General features: G+C 39.1%; 2 long non-coding RNA genes across 2 annotated transcripts; one reads left to right on the forward strand and one right to left on the reverse strand.

Annotated features, from left to right (window-relative positions):
* Nucleotides 1–864: 864 nt before the first annotated feature.
* On the reverse strand, nucleotides 865–5188 carry LOC141545579 (uncharacterized). Its single transcript, XR_012483074.1, has 3 exons — nucleotides 5166–5188; nucleotides 2113–2220; nucleotides 865–1433 (listed from the first exon to the last, which is right to left on the reverse strand). It is a non-coding gene; the product is annotated as an uncharacterized LOC141545579 (long non-coding RNA).
* A 6189-nt stretch (nucleotides 5189–11377) lies between these two features.
* Nucleotides 11378–15247, forward strand: LOC141545577 (uncharacterized). The gene is made up of 4 exons (XR_012483072.1): nucleotides 11378–11913; nucleotides 12117–12240; nucleotides 13520–13680; nucleotides 14930–15247. It is a non-coding gene; the product is annotated as an uncharacterized LOC141545577 (long non-coding RNA).
* The last annotated feature ends 385 nt before the right edge of the window (nucleotides 15248–15632 follow it).

Consider the following 15632-nt stretch of genomic DNA (forward strand, 5'->3'; position numbering starts at 1 on the left):
AAGCATCTACATAGAGATAATGTACCTGCAGCTTCCCTCCTGCAGTCAGTGTTAATAGGAGATCAAGGTAGGGCCTGGTTGCTGACTAGCCCTATATATATATACTAGAAGTACAAATAATCTGGGAAATAGAGAGCCTACACTTAAAAGCAAACAAACAAACAAAAGCAAATTCTTTTAGTTCGGAAACTATTTTCTTTTTCCTCATCCTATGGCTGGTTCCCAGAAAAAAGATGACTTGCTCATATTAGAGGTTTCATAAATGCTTGTTAAATTCAATTACATATAGATGAAGACTTTTTCTAAAATTATAGGCAGCTGGCTGGTTCAGTGGATAACACTGTTGGACCTCCCTTGAATCAGCAACTGATTTCAAACACCAGCTGTAGGACTCTGGGCAAGTCACTTAATCTGTGTTTGCCTCAATTTCCTCCTCTGTAAATTGGGAATGATACAATCATGTTTGCTCCACAGAGGATAAGCCTCTGAGAACTATTTGTTTTCAAGTAGAGTCACAGCATCGTGGATTTTGAGCTGGCAGCAATATTTCAGGGTTTCTACTTCCAAATTTTACAAAGAAAGTCACTGAGACACAAGGAGGTTTAGTATAGTTAATATATTGTTCAAGCGCATACAAGTTGTAAGTGGCAGAGACAAGATTCAAACAGATCCTGTTAATACTATCGTGTTACCTCTAAGTGTTCATTATATATGGGTGTATGGGTGTCCATATATGTGTGTGTGTATATTTCCATACTCCAATCTTCTAACCTATAACTAAACATATTTACTCTTAAAAAAAAAAAAGTGGTGGGATGGGGTAGGGGAAAGACACTGTAATAAAGTAACATTAAACAAGTGGTATTTTGCTCTGCTGTTTATTTCTTAATTTCATGACTTTATATTATCACTTTAAACTCCCTGAGCCTCAGTTTCCTCACATGTTAAATGAGATAGTTGAGCTCCATGACCACTAGGAAACTACATTTCCAGTTCTAAAATTGTGATTCCACAGTGAAAATCTAGCAACATTGTGTCCTAATGTAAGATCTGTATTTGATCATTAATGAGTCATATATTTTCTCTTGGATTTTATATAGTTCATTTGTAGCAACATTAACCTGGCATTCCCTTCTGAGGGCTGACCCCATCCTTGTTGTGGTGACTGTTAGAGGTGGGCCGCCCTCATCCCGGTGACCATCCACTCCAGATCCTCTTTGTGGTTGGTGGGGTGACAATATCAGAAGCCAAAATGTTGAAAGATCTCGTTTCTTCCCTGAAGCCTGGAACACAGGTACCGAACCCGAAATAACAGGACATGCATCTCCCTGGCCCAAGGATGGGAGAGTCTGGCTGTTCCCACAAGACTTGGTCTGAGCCTTAGGGGTAGCATTTGAGGAGATGATCTATAGAATTCGGGAGATGGTGAAGCACTGTGTAAAGGTCAGATAATTCTCTTACTACTACTATTATTACTTGTACTCTTACCCCTATTATTATTACTACTATTTCTACTATTACTCCTCTTCCTACTCCTATTAGTATTACTCCTACGATTACTACTATTACTCTTCCACCAACTACTACAATTACTGCCACTCTTATTATTGTTATTATTCCTTCTAGATCTCTTCCTCCTGCTACTAGTACTATCATTGCTCCTATTCCTATTAATACTCCTTTTACTACCACTACTACTATTATTTCTACTACTACTTTTACTATTACTATTACTCCTACTGCTACTGCTACTCCTACTCCTACTAGTGTCACTCCTATTCCTATCATTATTACTGTTGCTATTACTACTTCTTCTACTACTATTATTCCTACTCCTATTATTATTAGTACTACTACCATTACTATTACTTTTATCATTACTACTCTTTTTACTACTTCTATCACTACTTTTATTCCTCTTCCTATTACTGTTACTACTCATACTACTCCTACTTCTTCTACGCCTCCACCTCCTACTACTGCCACTACTCCTTTGTCCGGAAGTCCATATGTTTTCTAAATAAAGAGGTTTCCTAAAAAATATTGTTAAAAGAAGACTTGCGCATAAAGCCTGAGCACAATCCTCATCAGATGAGCAGTTGACTTGCTTACCTTGGCCATGGAGACCTCATTGTGTGATGCTCATTGTGACATGCCGGAGAACACCCAAAGTTTTCTGACTTCAAGGTGATGTTCTCTTCCCAACAACCCAGTTGGATCCTGACAGGAAAAGGGAGTAGTATGTGAATAGAAGAATGCATGAGTGGACTAATAGACTGATAGACTAGATACATAGATTCCTGGTGATGGATGAATGGGATAGAGAAGATAAACAAATAGATTGAATAGATACACTTGATGCATAGTTAAAAAGATAATGATGGATAGATAAGTGAAAAGATAGATTTATAGTAGAAAAGTTTATAGGTAGAAAAGTGATTTATAGGAAGAAAAGTGATTTATAGGTAGCAAACAGCTCTATAGGAAGAAAAGCCATTTATAGGTAGAAAAGAGATTTTTAGATTAAAAAAAGGGATTTAGAAGTAGAAAAGAGATTTATAGGCAGAAGAGAATGAATAGCTGGATTAAAATATACATACAACCCCCACCCAAAATATTGCAGTTTGTGGATGGTTTTTCCAGTATATCAAATGGACACATATCTTTCACTTATGCTTTAACATTTTATCTTTTCAGGCAACCTATAAGCCAGTACTGAAGCAAAGGAGATACTGAAGCCAGAGTGACCAGATTCTGGCGATATTGAAAACATGTCTTTGGAAATCTACTTGAAACGGGATTTAGATTGTTGTTGGGGAGTTTTGATCTATACTTTGGAGTTTATTGCACTGGTGGGGGGAAGGGGAGAGAGGATGTTTCTGAGTTTGATTGTTGGGGAGTTTTGATATCTATACTTTGGAGTTTATTGTACTGGTGGGGGGAAGGGGAGAGATGATGTTTCTGAGTTTGATGTGTTTTTAAAAATAAAAAATGTTTTTTTTCTGTTTCCAAAAGTTTCAAGTTGTCATTCTTTCAGCTCCCACATGATTAGTGATATTTCCCAGGTTCTTCTTTACTATCTGATGATTATATTTGCCAGCTGGTTAATCCTAAAGAAATACTTGTTGGCAAACTTATTGGGTAAACAACATTTTTCCCTTATTTGCAGCTAGCCCATACTGCTGATGGGTAAAGCTGGCTATCCTATCTGGGTTTGGGAATAAGAGAGGGAGGCAGATTTGTTCTTCTTTGAGATTGTGAAAAAACTGTAAGCAGGCCCTTTGCCATCAGAGGCTGGGGACCGTCTGAAAATCTGGGAGCAAAGAGGTAGTGGGGGTTAACAAGCAGCAGGGCTGTTGTGTTCTAGCCAGAGAAGTTCCAGAGAAGCTCGGAACTGGCCCTGCTGAAGTCTTTTGGATCTTCCTGGAGGAGCAGAGCAGCCATTCTACACCAGAAGGGCAATTCAGAATGACAAGGGACTGGCTTAGAGATTTGCATCCAGGTGCTTCCCCTCAGCTCTAGGGGAAGGCTGAGCCAGAAAATAATTGGTGTCCCCACAGGCTTGTGCTAGAGCCCCCCATTCCCCCTTTGAAGTTTCTTCTGCCTGACTTGTGCTCATTATAATCTATATGACTGAAATGTCAAACTTCTGTTTCTGAAAATCTAACCTTTCTTCAGAAGCTGGGAACCTAAATCCCCTGGATGAAGAAGGGGGATAGTAAGAGTGCTAGAAAAGCAAATGGGTGCTCTGGAGACGGCAAGATTGGAGATGGGAAAACCCCGTCTGATTTGATTCCATAGATAGTGGCAAAGGTCAGGTTAGCCACAAAAGATGTTTGCACTGATTGATAAAGCTGGAACAATACCTCTTGGGAATTGATGTACAGGCTCTGGCAAGAAAATGAAACCAAACTAACTCCCAAGCAGGATGCAGCCTTAATTGGCTGAAGGGCCCCAGAAGACCCTGGACAAGCCAGTCAAGCCGGCTTCCAGAGCTAGTCCTTAGCTTGGCCTTGGGAATCCTCCCAGGGGGTGGAAGAGGAGGAGGTCTGGATTGCTCTCTGACAGCACCTTCTCATCCTCCATCTTGGGCTTTCCACTTCTGGGCTTGGGCTTGGAGGGTCTCATCTACAGAAAACCACCTTCTTGAGGGCAAGAACTGTTGGAGTTTTTCCTTGGTAGCTCTGCCATTTTTCCACTTCGAATCACTTCCGATTTACCAATATTTATTAAGGAAACAAGCATTTATTAAACTCCTATGTACCAAGCACTGTGCTAAGCACTTTACACATATTCTCTCCTGAACATCACTGGGAGGTAGGTGCTAATATCCACTCTCTCAGTTAAAGAAACTGAGGCAACAGGTCAGCAAAATAGAGGCGAGATTGAAACAGATCTTGTCTTGTACAGACAACCCTGGCCTAATTAACAAGGGGATTCTAGATCTGCAGCGTTCAATGGGGTGTTTTCCAAATTCTACATGATGAAAGGTACCGGATGAAGCGGTCTGGGGTCTTAACCGTGGCCCTAGCTCCTTCTGCTTTGCAGCCAAACCCTAGGCTCCATCCCAAGAGCAATATGTGGGCTTGGCTCCCTTTCCCGCTGGTGCTTCTACTCATGTCCCCAGTTTCTGGTCCCTGTGTCCTTTGTGACCATATCATTCATCTGGTAGCCCACCTCATCCATCTTCCTTAGACTACTCAATCAGCAAAGCTCAATTAAACAAGGAGCAAACATATATTACATACTTACTAGGGGTCGTATATTTCACTAGACCCTGGAGACATAAAGGTAAAAACAAAATGGTCTTGCCCGCAAAGTTTATATTCTATTGGGGAAAATGATGTCAACAAAAAGAACTAGGAAGACAATCTATGCATAAGCAAGATAATTGTATAAATATTTTTACATACATTGGATTAAGCATATATTTTCATATATTTAACATGTGAATCCCCTGTCATCTTCCCTGTCATCTAGGGGAAGAGGTGGAAGGAAGGAGGGGAAAAGTTGGAAGAGAAGGTTTTGCAAGGGTCAGTGTTAAAAACTTACCCCTTCATATGTTTTGTAAATAAAAAGCTTTCCTCAAACAATTTTTAAAAAGAAAAAAAACCCACATACCAGGTGAGCACTACCCTCATCTGATGAGCATTTGTTTTGCTTACCTTCTCCATGGAGACCTCATTGTGTCATGCCCATTGTGACACGCCTGAGAACACCCAAGGTTTTCTGACTTAAAGGGGATGTTCTCTCCCCAACAACCCAGTTGGATCCTGACAGCCAAGGGAGTAGTATGTGAATAGAAGAATAGATGAGTGGACAAATAGACTAATAGACTAGATACATAGATAAGTGCTGATAGATAGATGGGATAGATAGGGTAAACAAATAGATTCAATAGATACATTTGATGCATAGTTAAATAGATAATGATGGGTAGATAAGTGAAAAGATAGATTTATAGTAGAAAAGTTTATAGGTAGAAAAGATATTTATAGGAAAAAAAAGTGATTTATAGTTAGAAAAGAGATTTATATGAAAAAAGCGATACATAGGTAGAAAAGAGATATATATATAGTTAAAAAAGTGATTTAGGAGAAGAAACGAGATTTATAGGTAGAAAATAGATTTATAGGCAGAAGAGAATGAATAGCTGCCTTAAATTATACATAGATAATGAAGGAGTCAATGGAGGGTTAGGTAAATCAGTAAATAAATTACTGGAGAGAGAGATCCATTTGGGCCCTCATCAGCATGATACCAAGGGCTGCTGTCATAGATTGAGACTGCCTTCACGTCAGTATTAAACTATTATATTTTATTCTTCAATATTATAGAAGCTAAAATGGTTGCTTTCTATCTGGCTTGGGAAATTGTTGACTTCTCTTTCTTCCCCTCTTCCCCCACGCCCCCCCAAAATTGCATTTTGTGGATGGTTATTCTAGTAGATCAATTGGACACTTATCTTTCACTTATGCTGTAACATTTTACCTTTTCAGGCATCCTATAAGCCACTGCTGAAGCAGAGGAGATACTGAACCAGTTGTGACCAGATGCTGGCGATATTGAACGCATCTTAAGCCTCGGGATCGACTTAAAACGGGATTTAACCTGTTCATGAAGGTAAAGCATCTACATAGAGATAATGTACCTGCAGCTTCCCTCCTGCAGTCAGTGTTAATAGGAGATCAAGGTAGGGCCTGGTTGCTGACTAGCCCTATATATAAACTAGAAGTACAAATAATCTGGGAAATAGAGAGCCTACACTTAAAAGCAAACAAACAAACAAAAGCAAATTCTTTTAGTTCGGAAACTCTTTTCTTTTTCCTCATCCTATGGCTGGTTCCCAGAAAAAAGATGACTTGCTCATATTAGAGGTTTCATAAATGCTTGTTAAATTCAATTACATATAGATGAAGACTTTTTCTAAAATTATAGGCAGCTGGCTGGTTCAGTGGATAACACTGTTGGACCTCCCTTGAATCAGCAACTGATTTCAAACACCAGCTGTAGGACTCTGGGCAAGTCACTTAATCTGTGTTTGCCTCAATTTCCTCCTCTGTAAATTGGGAATGATACAATCATGTTTGCTCCACAGAGGATAAGCCTCTGAGAACTATTTGTTTTCAAGTAGAGTCACAGCATCGTGGATTTTGAGCTGGCAGCAATATTTCAGGGTTTCTACTTCCATATTTTACAAAGAAAGTCACTGAGACACAAGGAGGTTTAGTATAGTTAATATATTGTTCAAGCGCATACAAGTTGTAAGTGGCAGAGACAAGATTCAAACAGATCCTGTTAATACTATCGTGTTACCTCTAAGTGTTCATTATATATGGGTGTATGGGTGTCCATATATGTGTGTGTATATTTCCATACTCCAATCTTCTAACCTATAACTAAACATTTTTACTCTTAAAAAAAAAAAAGTGGTGGGATGGGGTAGGGGAAAGACACTGTAATAAAGTAACATTAAACAAGTGGTATTTTGCTCTGCTGTTTATTTCTTACTTTCATGACTTTATATTATCACTTTAAACTCCCTGAGCCTCAGTTTTCTCACATGTTAAATGAGATAGTTGAGCTCCATGACCACTAGGAAACTACATTTCCAGTTCTAAAATTGTGATTCCACAGTGAAAATCTAGCAACATTGTGTCCTAATGTAAGATCTGTATTTGATCATTAATGAGTCATATATTTTCTCTTGGATTTTATATAGTTCATTTGTAGCAACATTAACCTGGCATTCTTTTCTGAGGGCTGACCCCATCCTTGTTGTGGTGACTGTTAGAGGTGAGCCGCCCTCATCCCGGTGACCATCCACTCCAGATCCTCTTTGTGGTTGGTGGGGTGACGATATCAGAAGCCAAAATGTTGAAAGATCTCGTTTCTTCCCTGAAGCCTGGAACACAGGTACCGAACCCGAAATAACAGGACATGCATCTCCCTGGCCCAAGGATGGGAGAGTCTGGCTGTTCCCACAAGACTTGGTCTGAGCCTTAGGGGTAGCATTTGAGGAGATGATCTATAGAATTCGGGAGATGGTGAAGCACTGTGTAAAGGTCAGATAATTCTCTTACTACTACTATTATTACTTGTACTCTTACCCCTATTATTATTACTACTATTTCTACTATTACTCCTCTTCCTACTCCTATTAGTATTACTCCTACGATTACTACTATTACTCTTCCACCAACTACTACAATTACTGCCACTCTTATTATTGTTATTATTCCTTCTAGATCTCTTCCTCCTGCTACTAGTACTATCATTGCTCCTATTACTATTAATACTCCTTTTACTACCACTACTATTATTTCTACTACCACTTTTACTATTACTATTACTCCTACTGCTACTGCTACTCCTACTCCTACTAGTGTCACTCCTATTCCTATCATTATTACTGTTGCTATTACTACTTCTTCTACTACTATTATTCCTACTCCTATTATTATTAGTACTACTACCATTACTATTACTTTTATCATTACTACTCTTTTTACTACTTCTATCACTACTTTTATTCCTCTTCCTATTACTGTTACTACTCATACTACTCCTACTTCTTCTACGCCTCCACGTCCTACTACTGCCACTACTCCTTTGTCCGGAAGTCCATATGTTTTCTAAATAAAGAGGTTTCCTAAAAAATATTGTTAAAAGAAGACTTGCGCATAAAGCCTGAGCACAATCCTCATCAGATGAGCAATTGACTTGCTTACCTTGTCCATGGAGACCTCATTGTGTGATGCTCATTGTGACATGCCGGAGAACACCCAAAGTTTTCTGACTTAAAGGTGATGTTCTCTTCCCAACAACCCAGTTGGATCCTGACAGGAAAAGGGAGTAGTATGTGAATAGAAGAATGCATGAGTGGACTAATAGACTGATAGACTAGATACATAGATTCCTGGTGATGGATGAATGGGATAGAGAAGATAAACAAATAGATTGAATAGATACACTTAATGCATAGTTAAAACGATAATGATGGATAGATAAGTGAAAAGATAGATTTATAGTAGAAAAGTTTATAGGTAGAAAAGTGATTTATAGGAAGAAAAGTGATTTATAGGTAGCAAATAGCTCTATAGGAAGAAAAGCCATTTATAGGTAGAAAAGAGATATTTAGATTAAAAAAAGGGATTTAGAAGTAGAAAAGAGATTTATAGGCAGAAGAGAATGAATAGCTGGATTAAAATATACATAGAACCCCCCCCCAAATATTGCAGTTCGTGGATGGTTTTTCCAGTATATCAAATGGACACATATCTTTCACTTATGCTTTAACATTTTATCTTTTCAGGCAACCTATAAGCCAATACTGAAGCAAAGGAGATACTGAAGCCAGAGTGACCAGATTCTGGCGATATTGAAAACATGTCTTTGGAAATCTACTTGAAACGGGATTTAGATTGTTGTTGGGGAGTTTTGATCTATACTTTGGAGTTTATTGCACTGGTGGGGGGAAGGGGAGAGAGGATGTTTCTGAGTTTGATTGTTGGGGAGTTTTGATATCTATACTTTGGAGTTTATTGTACTGGTGGGGGGAAGGGGAGAGATGATGTTTCTGAGTTTGATGTGTTTTTAAAAATAAAAAATGTTTTTTTTCTGTTTCCAAAAGTTTCAAGTTGTCATTCTTTCAGCTCCCACATGATTAGTGATATTTCCCAGTTTCTTCTTTACTATCTGATGATTATATTTGCCAGCTGGTTAATCCTAAAGAAATACTTGTTGGCAAACTTATTGGGTAAACAACATTTTTCCCTTATTTGCAGCTAGCCCATACTGCTGATGGGTAAAGCTGGCTATCCTATCTGGGTTTGGGAATAAGAGAGGGAGGCAGATTTGTTCTTCTTTGAGATTGTGAAAAAACTGTAAGCAGGCCCTTTGCCATCAGAGGCTGGGGACCGTCTGAAAATCTGGGAGCAAAGAGGTAGTGGGGGTTAACAAGCAGCAGGGCTGTTGTGTTCTAGCCAGAGAAGTTCCAGAGAAGCTCGGAACTGGCCCTGCTGAAGTCTTCTGGATCTTCCTGGAGGAGCAGAGCAGCCATTCTACACCAGGAGGGCAATTCAGAATGACAAGGGACTGGCTTAGAGATTTGCATCCAGGTGCTTCCCCTCAGCTCTAGGGGAAGGCTGAGCCAGAAAATAATTGGTGTCCCCACAGGCTTGTGCTAGAGCCCCCCATTCCCCCTTTGAAGTTTCTTCTGCCTGACTTGTGCTCATTATAATCTATATGACTGAAATGTCAAACTTCTGTTTCTGAAAATCTAACCTTTCTTCAGAAGCTGGGAACCTAAATCCCCTGGATGAAGAAGGGGGATAGTAAGAGTGCTAGAAAAGCAAATGGGTGCTCTGGAGACGGCAAGATTGGAGATGGGAAAACCCCGTCTGATTTGATTCCATAGATAGTGGCAAACGTCAGGTTAGCCACAAAAGATGTTTGCACTGATTGATAAAGCTGGAACAATACCTCTTGGGAATTGATGTACAGGCTCTGGCAAGAAAATGAAACCAAACTAACTCCCAAGCAGGATGCAGCCTTAATTGCCTGAAGGGCCCCAGAAGACCCTGGACAAGCCAGTCAAGCCGGCTTCCAGAGCTAGTCCTTAGCTTGGCCTTGGGAATCCTCCCAGGGGGTGGAAGAGGAGGAGGTCTGGATTGCTCTCTGACAGCACCTTCTCATCCTCCATCTTGGGCTTTCCACTTCTGGGCTTGGGCTTGGAGGGTCTCATCTACAGAAAACCACCTTCTTGAGGGCAAGAACTGTTGGAGTTTTTCCTTGGTAGCTCTGCCATTTTTCCACTTCGAATCACTTCCGATTTACCAATATTTATTAAGGAAACAAGCATTTATTAAACTCCTATGTACCAAGCACTGTGCTAAGCACTTTACACATATTCTCTCCTGAACATCACTGGGAGGTAGGTGCTAATATCCACTCTCTCAGTTAAAGAAACTGAGGCAACAGGTCAGCAAAATAGAGGCGAGATTGAAACAGATCTTGTCTTGTACAGACAACCCTGGCCTAATTAACAAGGGGATTCTAGATCTGCAGCGTTCAATGGGGTGTTTTCCAAATTCTACATGATGAAAGGTACCGGATGAAGCGGTCTGGGGTCTTAACCGTGGCCCTAGCTCCTTCTGCTTTGCAGCCAAACCCTAGGCTCCATCCCAAGAGCAATATGTGGGCTTGGCTCCCTTTCCCGCTGGTGCTTCTACTCATGTCCCCAGTTTCTGGTCCCTGTGTCCTTTGTGACCATATCATTCATCTGGTAGCCCACCTCATCCATCTTCCTTAGACTACTCAATCAGCAAAGCTCAATTAAACAAGGAGCAAACATATATTACATACTTACTAGGGGTCGTATATTTCACTAGACCCTGGAGACATAAAGGTAAAAACAAAATGGTCTTGCCCGCAAAGTTTATATTCTATTGGGGAAAATGATGTCAACAAAAAGAACTAGGAAGACAATCTATGCATAAGCAAGATAATTGTATAAATATTTTTACATACATTGGATTAAGCATATATTTTCATATATTTAACATGTGAATCCCCTGTCATCTTCCCTGTCATCTAGGGGAAGAGGTGGAAGGAAGGAGGGGAAAAGTTGGAAGAGAAGGTTTTGCAAGGGTCAGTGTTAAAAACTTACCCCTTCATATGTTTTGTAAATAAAAAGCTTTCCTCAAACAATTTTTAAAAAGAAAAAAAACCCACATACCAGGTGAGCACTACCCTCATCTGATGAGCATTTGCTTTGCTTACCTTCTCCATGGAGACCTCATTGTGTCATGCCCATTGTGACACGCCTGAGAACACCCAAGGTTTTCTGACTTAAAGGGGATGTTCTCTCCCCAACAACCCAGTTGGATCCTGACAGCCAAGGGAGTAGTATGTGAATAGAAGAATAGATGAGTGGACAAATAGACTAATAGACTAGATACATAGATAAGTGCTGATAGATAGATGGGATAGATAGGGTAAACAAATAGATTCAATAGATACACTTGATGCATAGTTAAATAGATAATGATCAGTAGATAAGTGAAAAGATAGATTTATAGTAGAAAAGTTTATAGGTAGAAAAGATATTTATAGGAAAAAAAAAGTGATTTATAGTTAGAAAAGAGATTTATATGAAAAAAGCGATACATAGGTAGAAAAGAGATATATATAGTTAAAAAAGTGATTTAGGAGAAGAAACGAGATTTATAGGTAGAAAAGAGATTTATAGGCAGAAGAGAATGAATAGCTGCCTTAAATTATACATAGATAATGAAGGAGTCAATGGAGGGTTAGGTAAATCAGTAAATAAATTACTGGAGAGAGAGATCCATTTGGGCCCTCATCAGCATGATACCAAGGGCTGCTGTCATAGATTGAGACTGCCTTCACGTCAGTATTAAACTATTATATTTTATTCTTCAATATTATAGAAGCTAAAATGGTTGCTTTCTATCTGGCTTGGGAAATTGTTGACTTCTCTTTCTTCCCCTCTTCCCCCACGCCCCCCCAAAATTGCATTTTGTGGATGGTTATTCTAGTAGATCAATTGGACACATATCTTTCACTTATGCTGTAACATTTTACCTTTTCAGGCATCCTATAAGCCACTGCTGAAGCAGAGGAGATACTGAACCAGTTGTGACCAGATGCTGGCGATATTGAACGCATCTTAAGCCTCGGGATCGACTTAAAACGGGATTTAACCTGTTCATGAAGGTAAAGCATCTACATAGATATAATGTACCTGCAGCTTCCCTCCTGCAGTCAGTGTTAATAGGAGATCAAGGTAGGGCCTGGTTGCTGACTAGCCCTATATATAAACTAGAAGTACAAATAATCTGGGAAATAGAGAGCCTACACTTAAAAGCAAACAAACAAACAAAAGCAAATTCTTTTAGTTCGGAAACTCTTTTCTTTTTCCTCATCCTATGGCTGGTTCCCAGAAAAAAGATGACTTGCTCATATTAGAGGTTTCATAAATGCTTGTTAAATTCAATTACATATAGATGAAGACTTTTTCTAAAATTATAGGCAGCTGGCTGGTTCAGTGGATAACACTGTTGGACCTCCCTTGAATCAGCAACTGATTTCAAACACCAGCTGTAGGACTCTGGGCAAGTCACTTAATCTGTGTTTGCCTCAATTTCCTCCTCTGTAAATTGGGAATGATACAATCATGTTTGCTCCACAGAGGATAAGCCTCTGAGAACTATTTGTTTTCAAGTAGAGTCACAGCATCGTGGATTTTGAGCTGGCAGCAATATTTCAGGGTTTCTACTTCCATATTTTACAAAGAAAGTCACTGAGACACAAGGAGGTTTAGTATAGTTAATATATTGTTCAAGCGCATACAAGTTGTAAGTGGCAGAGACAAGATTCAAACAGATCCTGTTAATACTATCGTGTTACCTCTAAGTGTTCATTATATATGGGTGTATGGGTGTCCATATATGTGTGTGTATATTTCCATACTCCAATCTTCTAACCTATAACTAAACATATTTACTCTTAAAAAAAAAAGTGGTGGGATGGGGTAGGGGAAAGACACTGTAATAAAGTAACATTAAACAAGTGGTATTTTGCTCTGCTGTTTATTTCTTACTTTCATGACTTTATATTATCACTTTAAACTCCCTGAGCTTCAGTTTCCTCACATGTTAAATGAGATAGTTGAGCTCCATGACCACTAGGAAACTACATTTCCAGTTCTAAAATTGTGATTCCACAGTGAAAATCTAGCAACATTGTGTCCTAATGAAAGATCTGTATTTGATCATTAATGAGTCATATATTTTCTCTTGGATTTTATATAGTTCATTTGTAGCAACATTAACCTGGCATTCTTTTCTGAGGGCTGACCCCATCCTTGTTGTGGTGACTGTTAGAGGTGAGCCGCCCTCATCCAGGTGACCATCCACTCCAGATCCTCTTTGTGGTTGGTGGGGTGACAATATCAGAAGCCAAAATGTTGAAAGATCTCGTTTCTTCCCTGAAGCCTGGAACACAGGTACCGAACCCGAAATAACAGGACATGCATCTCCCTGGCCCAAGGATGGGAGAGTCTGGCTGTTCCCACAAGACTTGGTCTGAGCCTTAGGGGTAGCATTTGAGGAGATGATCTATAGAATTCGGGAGATGGTGAAGCACTGTGTAAAGGTCAGATAATTCTCTTACTACTACTATTATTACTTGTACTCTTACCCCTATTATTATTACTACTATTTCTACTATTACTCCTCTTCCTACTCCTATTAGTATTACTCCTACAATTACTACTATTACTCTTCCACCAACTACTACAATTACTGCCACTCTTATTATTGTTATTATTCCTTCTAGATCTCTTCCTCCTGCTACTAGTACTATCATTGCTCCTATTACTATTAATACTCCTTTTACTACCACTACTATTATTTCTACTACCACTTTTACTATTACTATTACTCCTACTGCTACTGCTACTCCTACCCCTACTAGTGTCACTCCTATTCCTATCATTATTACTGTTGCTATTACTACTTCTTCTACTACTATTATTCCTACTCCTATTATTATTAGTACTACTACCATTACTATTACTTTTATCATTACTACTCTTTTTACTACTTCTATCACTACTTTTATTCCTCTTCCTATTACTGTTACTACTCATACTACTCCTACTTCTTCTACGCCTCCACCTCCTACTACTTCCACTACTCCTTTGTCCGGAAGTCCATATGTTTTCTAAATAAAGAGGTTTCCTAAAAAATATTGTTAAAAGAAGACTTGCGCATAAAGCCTGAGCACAATCCTCATCAGATGAGCAGTTGACTTGCTTACCTTGGCCATGGAGACCTCATTGTGTGATGCTCATTGTGACATGCCGGAGAACACCCAAAGTTTTCTGACTTAAAGGTGATGTTCTCTTCCCAACAACCCAGTTGCATCCTGACAGCAAAGGGAGTAGTATGTGAATAGAAGAATGCATGAGTGGACTAATAGACTGATAGACTAGATACATAGATTCCTGGTGATGGATGAATGGGATAGAGAAGATAAACAAATAGATTGAATAGATACACTTAATGCATAGTTAAAAAGATAATGATGGATAGATAAGTGAAAAGATAGATTTATAGTAGAAAAGTTTATAGGTAGAAAAGTGATTTATAGGAAGAAAAGTGATTTATAGGTAGCAAACAGCTCTATAGGAAGAAAAGCCATTTATAGGTAGAAAAGAGATTTTTAGATTAAAAAAGGGATTTAGAAGTAGAAAAGAGATTTATAGGCAGAAGAGAATGAATAGCTGGATTAAAATATACATACAACCCCCACCCAAAATATTGCAGTTCGTGGATGGTTTTTCCAGTATATCAAATGGACACATATCTTTCACTTATGCTTTAACATTTTATCTTTTCAGGCAACCTATAAGCCAGTACTGAAGCAAAGGAGATACTGAAGCCAGAGTGACCAGATTCTGGCGATATTGAAAACATGTCTTTGGAAATCTACTTGAAACGGGATTTAGATTGTTGTTGGGGAGTTTTGATCTATACTTTGGAGTTTATTGCACTGGTGGGGGGAAGGGGAGAGAGGATGTTTCTGAGTTTGATTGTTGGGGAGTTTTGATATCTATACTTTGGAGTTTATTGTACTGGTGGGGGGAAGGGGAGAGATGATGTTTCTGAGTTTGATGTGTTTTTAAAAATAAAAAATGTTTTTTTTTCTGTTTCCAAAAGTTTCAAGTTGTCATTCTTTCAGCTCCCACATGATTAGTGATATTTCCCAGTTTCTTCTTTACTATCTGATGATTATATTTGCCAGCTGGTTAATCCTAAAGTAATACTTGTTGGCAAACTTATTGGGTAAACTACATTTTTCCCTTATTTGCAGCTAGCCCATACTGCTGATGGGTAAAGCTGGCTATCCTATCTGGGTTTGGGAATAAGAGAGGGAGGCAGATTTGTTCTTCTTTGAGATTGTGAAAAAACTGTAAGCAGGCCCTTTGCCATCAGAGGCTGGGGACCGTCTGAAAATCTGGGAGCAAAGAGGTAGTGGGGGTTAACAAGCAGCAGGGCTGTTGTGTTCTAGCCAGAGAAGTTCCAGAGAAGCTCGGAACTGGC

This window comes from Sminthopsis crassicaudata, chromosome 6 (assembly GCF_048593235.1).
Source record: "Sminthopsis crassicaudata isolate SCR6 chromosome 6, ASM4859323v1, whole genome shotgun sequence".
NCBI classification, from domain to species: Eukaryota; Metazoa; Chordata; class Mammalia; order Dasyuromorphia; family Dasyuridae; genus Sminthopsis; species Sminthopsis crassicaudata.